The sequence below is a fragment of the Monodelphis domestica genome, chromosome 4, assembly GCF_027887165.1.
Source record: "Monodelphis domestica isolate mMonDom1 chromosome 4, mMonDom1.pri, whole genome shotgun sequence".
Classification (NCBI taxonomy): Eukaryota; Metazoa; Chordata; class Mammalia; order Didelphimorphia; family Didelphidae; genus Monodelphis; species Monodelphis domestica.
This window is the reverse complement of record NC_077230.1, coordinates 295,865,584-295,875,718: the sequence shown is the minus strand read 5'-3', so window position 1 is coordinate 295,875,718 and position 10,135 is coordinate 295,865,584.

Here is a 10,135-nt window from a genome sequence, read left to right as displayed (position 1 = left end):
TCTTTCTTTCTTTCTTTCTTTCTTTCTTTCTTTCTTCTTTCTTTCTTTCTTTCTTTCTTCTTTCTTTCTTTCTTTCTTTCTTTCTTTCTTTCTTTCTTTCTTCTTTCTTTCTTCCTCCTTCCTTCCTTCCTTCCTTCCTTCCTTCCTTCCTTCCTTCCTTCCTTTTTTCTTCCTTCCTTCCTTCCTTCCTTCTTCCTTCCTTCCTTCCTTCCTTCCTTCCTTCCTTCCTTTCTTTCTTTCTTTTCTTTCTTTCTTTCTTTCTTTCTTTCTTTCTTTTCTTTCTTTCTTTCTTTCTTTCTTTTCTTTCTTCTTTCTTCTTCTTTCTTTCTTTCTTTCTTTCTTTCTTTCTTTCTTTCTTTCTTTCTTTTCTTTCTTTCTTCCTTTCTTCCTTTCTTCATTCTTCCTTTCTTCCTTTCTTCCTTCCTTTCCTTCCTTCCTTCCTTCCTTCCTTCCTTCCTTCCTATCCTTCCTTCCTTCCTTCCTTCCTTCCTTCCTTCCTTCCTTCCTTCCTTCCTTCCTTCCTTCCTTCCTTCCTTTCTTTCTCTTTCCTTCATTCTTACTATCAATTCTAAGACAAAAGAGTAGCAAGAGCTGGGCAATTGGAGTTAAATGACTTGCTCAGGCTCATATAACTGCGAAGTGTCTGAAGTCAGATTTGAACCCTTTCCAACTCCAAGCCTGGTGCTCTATCCACTGTACTACCTAGCTGGTCCCAATTCTAGTATTTTCCCTGTCTGTCTCCCATGCCTAGAAGGTTCTCCCTTCTCATCTCTATTTCTTGGCTTCCTTGGCTTCCTTTGAAGCTCCACTTAAGTTCAACAAAAAAGACTAATAATATCTCCTTACTTTTGTTGAATATTTCTAATTTGTCCTTATTTGTGCAGTGATCTGCATGTTGTTTCCCTCATTTGACAAAGAACTCACTCATTGAGAAGAGAGACTGGGTTTTGCCTTTCTTGGTATGCATGGAGCTTAACACATTACCTGACACATAGTATGTAATTAATAACTGATATCTGACTTGTTCAAGTCCCAAATTGAACACAATGCTCCAGATGTGGTCTGAGCAGCTGGGTCAGTCTTGTCTCTCCAACAAGATTATAAAGCCCTCTGGGGTAGGGACTATGCTTATATTTTTTATTATTTCACATATTTGTTATAATGCATTTTATTGTATTTTGTGCCTAACATAAGCTCATTCGGGACAAGAAACTCAATGTTACACCATCTTGTAAGCTTTTGTGTTGCCCTCAGTGTTTTGTACATAGCCACACTCAACAAATGCTTGTCATTCATTCATTAATAAGAAACACAATTTGAATTTCAGCTTTGCCACTTAGGAGATTTTAGTCATCACTTTCCTTTGAATGTCAAGTTCTTCATCTGTCCAATAAGAAGGCAGGACTATGCAATTCAAGAAATATTTACAGGGGCAACTGAATGGCTCAGTGGATAGAATGCCAGAATTGGAGACTGGAGGTCCTGGATTTAAATTTGACCTCAGACAACTTCCTATCTGTGAGACACTGGGAAAGTCACTTAACCCTAAATTCCTAGCCCTTACTGCTCTTCTGCCTTGGAACTGATACTTAATATCAATCCCAAGACAGAAGGTAAAGGCTTAAAATATTTATTAAGCCCCTATTATGTGCCAGGTGCATAGGTGTTGAGTGTATTCTCAATACAGGTATTATGTATATCCAAGGCAATTAAACAGCATGCTGAGATTTCTGGTGGCTAGCTTATCTTGGGAAGGGCATCTTGCTTCCTGAAGTTGAGACCAACGAGGACTACAGGGGAAAGTGCACTAAATAACTCCTAAGGTCCATTCCATTCTAAACATATAATCCCCAAAATATTCAACAAATACCTGTTAACCGATCTTGGGAAATGATTTGGATTTTGAATATAAAATCTAAAGCCTCTGAGGATTTCTCCATTTTTCCATTGTCTGCCCCATTACTTTTTTACTTATATTCCCAGTACTTAGCATGGTGCTCTGCATATATATGTGTTTAAAAAAGGTTTTATTCATAGCCCTGCACAGTTCATGTTTTCTTTTCTTTCATCTTTCATATAAGGTGAAAAAAATTTAAAGCCCACACAAATGACTTAGTTTCTCTAAAAATTCATCTTGAAAGTGCTGAGTGGCTTCAACAAGTGAAGTAACATGAAATGAAACAAAACTAATATCTTGCAAGATGAAGGTTGAATGATCAGCACATGTGTGTCCGCTGCTGATATCACATCCATTTTCTTCTTTTTTTTATTTTTCAAACTTTATGTTATCTTTACTAACTTTATTGATTTATTTGTAAGGAAGTTTTTGCAACTTGTCAGGTATTTCAGTGTGAAGGACTCTTTGTTCTTTGAGTAAATAGCTATGTTCAGGCTATTGAGGAAATGTATCTTTCATAAGTTAACTTGGTCAGCTATTTTTCTTTCTTTCCTCCTTTCTTTCTTTTTTACTTCTAAAAATTATTTTTATTTGGTCAATTTCAAACATTATTTATTGGATAAAAAAATCATTTTCTTTTCCTCCCTCCCCTCCCACCATCTCTCCCATAGCTGATGAGCAATTCCACTGGGTATCACATGTGTCCTTGATCCTAACCCATTTCCATGTTGTTGGTATTTTCACCAGGATGTTCATTTAGGGTCTACATCTTGAATCATATCCCCTTGGCCCCTGTTGTTAAGCAATTGCCTTTCTTCAGTGTTTTTGTTCCCACAGTTTGTCCTCTGCTTGTGGATAGTGTTTTTTCTCATAGATCTCTGCAGATTGTTCAGGGACATTGCATTGACACTAATGGAGAAGTTCATTACATTCAATTGTACCACAGTGTATCAGTCTCTGTGTACAATGATCATATCCACCTTCTTACGTAAGCGCAACAGTGTCAGGTTATCTTCATACTTCATACCAAGTGGTGTGAGATTTAAAATAGTGAAGCCCATAAACTGTAGTGAGTTAAAATGGTGGAAGATATAAATTGTGATAGATATAAGAGAGGGTGAGTAAATTTGACCACAGAAATATGTTTCACTACAGTGTCTTGGTTTTTTAATCAAATATAAGGTGGTCGCCAGGGAAATATTCCCAATTATTCAAATACCCAAGTCAATTGGGTTTTATAGAGATTTTAATTAACAATACAATGAGTAATCAAAGAAAGAGAGAGAGAGTAAGAAAGGAATAAGTATGAAGGGCCTCAAGCCAATATGGCCTAGACCTGAATCTTAAGAGAGAAATCAGTCAGTTTTTTTAACACTCACCACAAGGTCTTCTAGTGACATCAGGCCAGCTCCATCTCAGCTGACTTCACCAGAGAGCCTTCCAGCCAGAGACTGTTCCAAAAGGCCTCTCTCAAGATATTCTTCCCAAGCGGTCCTCATCAGAGATCCTCCAAAAAGCTTTCTCCAAAAGGATATCTACTCAAGAGATTCTGCTTTTTCTTATATAGAGGTTTTTCTCCCATGTCACCTCCCCTAAGTCCCTACATCTACCAATCACTGTAGACGCTTTCCAAAGGACTGTCCATCTGAATTCCTGCTAAGTCGACAAATCTCCTCAGTAAGTCTGAACCAGTGAAAACACAGCTGAGTCAACTAATCTCATTAAGACAAAACTTGCCCGACCCTTTTAGGTACCTAGCATCTCATTGTATCAATTCTAAAAACAGGCCTGGCTCAAAGAATTCCTTGCCCCACCATAAGCATGGATCCAAGTACTTTCTTTGTTTAGCAAGGAGTTTTTTTTTTTCCTCTAAAGCAGTCTTAAGTACAGTTGGAGTAGAGGTCCACCCATTTCTGATCATGGCAAGTTCTCACATCAAAATGGGGAATGTTTCTCAGTAGGGAATTTGTTCCAATTAAGAATTCCCCGATGGGGAAATTTTTAACATTCACAAGTCTGAGAGATTTCAAGATTTACAGTGGTATGATGTGTTTTTGACTATGGGAGAGAGAAGAACCAAGGCATGTGGTCCTGAATTGCCTCCTTCTGAAGGGCAGTGATAGATATTCCCCAGAAAGGACCTCTCTACTTCCAGGCTATTGACCTCATAATTCTTTGACTTGTTGACCTCACTTCTCTTCTAAAATTGAGAATTTCCTAGGGGGCCCTTCAAAGCAATAACGTTTGGTAAGGAATAGCCTGAGCATTAGCAATTTGTGATCCCTGCCCAGTCTTTTGGAATTTGGGGGAAGATGCTCCCCTCATGTGGGAAAACATTCTTTGATCAATAGTGGTAGTTTTTGGTGTTGATGACTTTCCTCTACTCGCTGTGGCTCATAGGAACTTAAGTCTCCATCTCTAAGAGAATATGGTTTTGTTTGGTACCCATATGAGAATGTCATTGGGAATTATAACACACATATGCTACTTGTACATCACTGATTCAAGGATCTCTGAGTTAGTCATTCATTGGCTGATAGTTGGTTTGATTGAAAAATTGATCCCCACCACGTGGTTAGTCTGGACTTAGCAGAAGTAGATCTCCAAAAGGTGACTCCATCATCATGCAAATCCTTGAAGCCATTCTAGGTTGTTATGACCCACCTGAGAGTAATAAACAGCACATATAATTATACCTTTCAAGACGATCTTAGTAATTAGTGAGTTTCCTTCTGAGTGAACCCTCAATGGAACTTAGACTCCCCTTTAAATGATAATTATGAAATTATATTGACTGTGACCCATTTGAGATTTTCTTGGCAAAAGTACTGGGGTGGCTTATCATTTCCTTCTCCAGGCCATTGTCCAAATAAGGAAACTGAGGCAAATAGGGTTTAAGTGACTTACCTAGGGTCACACAGCTAGGAAGTATCTGAGGTCAGACTTGAACTCAGATTTTCTTGACTCCAGACTGGGTGCTCTATTCACTGTGTCATCTAGCTGCCCCATGAACCTGAGCACTATGCAGCTTCTGAGTAGATAAGCAAACTGTGTGGCAAAGTAGAAAGAAATGGGGCTTGTAGTAAGTAATTAGAGATTCTTGAGATTAGATATAGAATCTCTAATTACTTACCATAGGCTTTGGAGTCAGAATGCTTTGGTTCAAGTCTTGGATCTCTTTCCATTTGTGGGACCTCCCTGTACCCATTTTCCTCATCTGTAGAAGGGAGTAGAGTATATGATCTGGAATCCTGTCTCTAAAAAAATAACAGCAGTGATAATATGCCACTTATTCTCTCTTACTGGATACAACACAAAAATCACACTCTGTTGCCCATCACATATAAATAAATCATTTGATTGGGTTGTAAATGTTTATACTTATAATTTCTTCCTCATTACCAGTGATCATTCTAGTTGGTCAAAATATGTTTCCTGCTGCAACCCCCTCCCACACAGGATATTGTCCCAGCCCTTTACCTGCTCACCCAGAACCACATTCCAAAGAAGTAAATAACAGTATGGACACTACAAACCCAACTCCCTGATCCTCACTTAGGAAGTTCTGGAAGGTAGCCTGGTCACTAGTGTCAAAGCAGTGTGAGCTAATGTTGGACATAAGGCTAACCAAGCTTTATACTTTTTTCCTCCCCCATTTTAATTTTATTATTTTTCTGTTAATATATTGTTTTCTTTTTTAAAAATTTCCTCCTTTCCCTTCCTGCACTAGAACAGGAATCACTTGACCCCCCCCCCAATGTATATATAAACTATGACTTTCATATTTCTACTTATCAGTTCTTTCTCTGGAGGTGGAGAGTGTACAAGGCTGGCCTTGCTAAATTCCCTTGCTACAAAAGTCACAAGTTATTCTTCAAACTCTAAAAAATAGACTCGAATACAGGACTACAATCCCCACGAGCCTTTGCTCCACTTCCCCAGAATGCCTTGTAATCTCACCTGGGCTGAAATCGAGAAGGTATTTAAGCTGATTCAAAGGCTTTTGAGGGCTCTCTCTCTCTCTTGGACTTCCGTTTTGGAGCAGAGGCATCTCTTCCATGATGTGAGGTTATTTTGTCTAGGCCTCTGGCCTAGGCACATGTTTCTTACCTGTATATTCTTTAATCCTTAACAAACCTCTAAAAAATATAATACTCCTTGCAGAGAGAAACTAATTTCTACCTTGCCTCAGTCTCCCCAATGCTACTAAATTTTAACTGTTACAATTTTGGCGACCACTAAATTGAGTGAGAACTTCTCAAAATTTTTAGCCTAGATAATGATTTTTTTAAAGCCAAGGTTCTCCAAGATGCTCTTTAGAAAACCATCTTGATCAGCTCCTGCCTGCGGCCCTCTCTGGCTTCTGCTTCTGCTCCTAGCCTCTCACCTGGTGCCCGAGCTGCACTCCGGCTCCCAGCCCGACCCACCCCGGCGGTCTGTCTCTCACCCATTTGGCCTCCGACCCAGATGGCTCATCACCCCAGCCCCAGCCCCAGGAGCGTGACCCCAGCCAACTCATCACCCAGATCCTTGGAGCAGATTGCTCAGGACTCATTGTGACCAGCTGGTAACAGTATTGGCCACGTGGGTGGAGGAGAGAGAGGAGAGGGAAAGGAGAATGGGCAATTTTCCTTTAGGCTAAAGCCTCTGAGCAAAAGGGGTATTGACTCCACGTGGGCGGCCTGGGCTCCACGTGGACTGGGGCAGGAGGAGATATCAAAGCAGGGGAGAGAGAAAAGGGAGAGGAGAAGAAACAGATTTTTCAAACAGAAACTTAATAGCAATGGGCTATTTAAAAGGATACCTTTTGACTCTTCTGGTAATTTCATTGATTTTACCTGTGTGCCAGAAGAAAGATTCAGCCCAAAGATTCAACTTTGAATTTGCAAATGGGTGGCTCAGGGCACTGAGAGCATGGTACTGGGTTAAAATCTGGCCTCAAATACTTCCCAGCTATGGGGCCCTGGACAGGTCCCTTAACCCCCATTACCTAGCCCTTACTACTCTGCCTTCGGACAATAGACATTTAAATGGATAATTAAAAACAAACAATGAACTTTGAAGAGACTAAAGGCTATATTCTAAGGCATTTCAGACTCTAATGGTTTATAAAAATCTCTGTATTCTATTGCATTTTTTGTTTAAGGTTTAACTTTGTGATTTTAAGTTCATATATTACTGGATTCAATATTATTCTGCTTGAACTGAAGGTTGATTGAATTTATTTTGAATGTATTGAGTTTTGAAATTCTGTTGTTTTTCCCCTATAACTGTGTTGAAAAAATATTAGTGATTAAGCCCATATATGAAAAAACAGCTTTTTCTATTTTGCTGAGGATAGATGGACTTCAGAACTGGTTATAATTGTATTAACAATCTTGGAAATTTTAATGTGCTAAATACCTCAAATGATTTGATTTTAAGGGTTTTTTAAATATGATTTTTGGAATTTTTTTTTAACAATCTGGTTATTTTTGCCTGCCTCTAGCCAATAGTAGCTGAAGTGAAATACATTTTATAACCCCCAACCTTCCCACATTTCTAAATATGTGAATGGAAGTTGGGCAGTTAATCTCAGAGCATTGGTATCCCTATAAGCCTCCAAGAAAAAGGAGCACCCCTTTATTTATACTCTTCAGCTCACTACTTTACTTGCACCAGAATGATATCTAGATTTCTTGATTATGTTCTTAACCCAAGATGAGTTTTACTTTGTTTAAAAAATATGTTTAAATACCAAGGTTGAAAGATTGCTATGTTTGTAAAAATTGTGACAAATGTCCATCAATTCATAGGCTTTAAAAATGTCATACAGCAACTTATGTGAAATATGAAAGTGCGTTTGTTTGCTATTGTAATTAATTGGGCTATTGAGAATTTTGGGGATTTTGGTAACTACATATTTGTACTACTATATTTTTAAAAATGAAAAAATTGTTAACCTTGTTCAATTCATTTGCCTTCTACTCACAGTGATCATGGCCAGATACAAAGGAAATGGATCTCATTTTTTAGTGAGAAAGCCTTGTATTTTATATTTTCTTAACTGACACAGAGTGTCAATGATTATAAACTATATTTTTTAATTTTTAAAGCTCTTTTATTATTATATTTTTCTTGCATGTACAATATACTTTTTCAGTTTTTTTATTATTTTTTCTCTCCTTTTTATATTTGAAGCACATGTCACCAGCATTAAGATTTTCTTTAACTTTTTGACTTTTCAGTGCTACAAGTTTGAAATACATTTGCTAATGCATGCCCTAAAAGGCTTGTGACTATAAAAATGATGCCACTAATTATTTAAAAGTTATGGGACTTTGCTTGATGATTCTGTCTGATTCCAGGACAAGATATACACACAAGAGCAATTGCACAGAGCCAAAGAAAGGCCAATCCAGGATGGATTTATGCATTTCTAGGCCAATACAAAGGTCTTGAACCTAGTGTGAAGACTCGAGGTTACTATGTTTAACATGTGTTCAGACATAGGCTTTCCTTGTGTCCACACTCACTCTGAAAATACTCACAGACGAGTATCCCCAAAACCTTGGCTCCTATAATCTGGTCCCCTTTTCTGCCTTTCATAGTGCGGTCCTTTCTGTAGTCCTGGCTACTGACTGGGTAAATGCATCATTGCTTAGATCATTTTGATTGGGACCTGATTCAAGGACCTGTTATACATGTATTTTTCTTTTACTTGGAATTTTTACACATAAGACTTTGATAGTCTATATTTTCATCCAGAGATTTTTATTTTCTTTTTTATTTTTCTGATGTCTTTTTAATATCCCTTGCCAATTGATTCATATACCTCATACCTCAGCCATGCATCCCTAAGTGATCCTTTTTTTTTTTAAATCACCCTCTTAACGGGGGGAATGTAAAAAAATATATATCATTATTTAAATTGCAAAGTTTAAATTCCTTTTGAGAAGAATTTTAGGTAAAGAAGATGCTACCTCTCTGAATCCAGAACTGAACTGTTGGAGAAGCCACCATGAAGAAGACTCCAGACCACAAGTTGCACAAAAGTGAACTTTGGGTGTGGTTGATTGAACATTTATTTGTATCTGTACTTTCATGCCAAAGGGGTCTGCCCCCTAACTGGCTTTTTATCAATGCGTTCAGCAATTATTGGTTTTATTCTTTTGTTTCTCTTATCCTCACATTATTGTAATCTTTAAATTGATTATGTTTTCATGATCCTTTGGAAAAAATTTAATTTTTTCAAACGATCAAACGGGGGAATGTAAAAAATAGACTCGAATACAGGACTACAATCCCCACGAGCCCTTGCTCCACTTCCCCAGAACGCCTTGTAATCTCACCTGGGCTGAGATCGAGAAGGTATTTAAGCTGATTCAAAGGCTTTTGAGGGCTCTCTCTCTCTTTTGGACTTCCGTTTTGGAGCAGAGGCGTCTCTTCCATGATGTGAGATTATTTTGTCTAGGCCTCTGGCCTAGGCACATGTTTCTTACTTGTATATTCTTTAATCCTTAACAAACCTCTAAAAAATATAATACTCCTTGCAGAGAAAAACTAATTTCTACCTTGCCTCAGTCTCCCCAATATTACTAAATTTTAACTGTTACAAAACATTAGTTCTGTAGCTGTTTTTAATGTTCGCTTGGTTCTACTCATTTTCACTTTTCATAATTTCATGTAAGTGTTTTTGTTTTTGTTTTTTAATTAGCCTGCTTGTCATTTCTTATAATGCAGGAATATTCTATCACAGTCATATATCACACGTTTAGTCGTTTTCCAATTGATGGGCATCCCCTCAATTTCCTATTCTTTGCCTCCACAAAGAGCTCTGCTATAACTATTTTAGAATATGTAGGTCCTTTTCCTTTTTCTCCAATAACCTTGGCTTTGCTGGGTCTAAGGGTATGCACAGTTTTATAGTTCTCTGAGTATACTTCCAGGTTGCCCCATTTAAAAGTAATAATTATACTGTCCTATTCATAAATGTCATGGGAAGTGGGGCTCTTCCTTTTAAGGGCTCCTGGTTTACTTCAGGAATGGCTTAGTAGCTATACCAGTGGACTAGGATAGGGACTTTTTTATGGATAGGAGATATATTCATTTTTATTTATTGCACCAAAGATTTCCCAACTACATGTAAATTTTTAACAATTATTTTATTTTGAATTCCATATTCTCTCCCTCCCACCTCTTTCACCTCCTTGAGAAGGCAAGGAACTTGATATCAATTGTACTTGTGAAGCGGCAGCT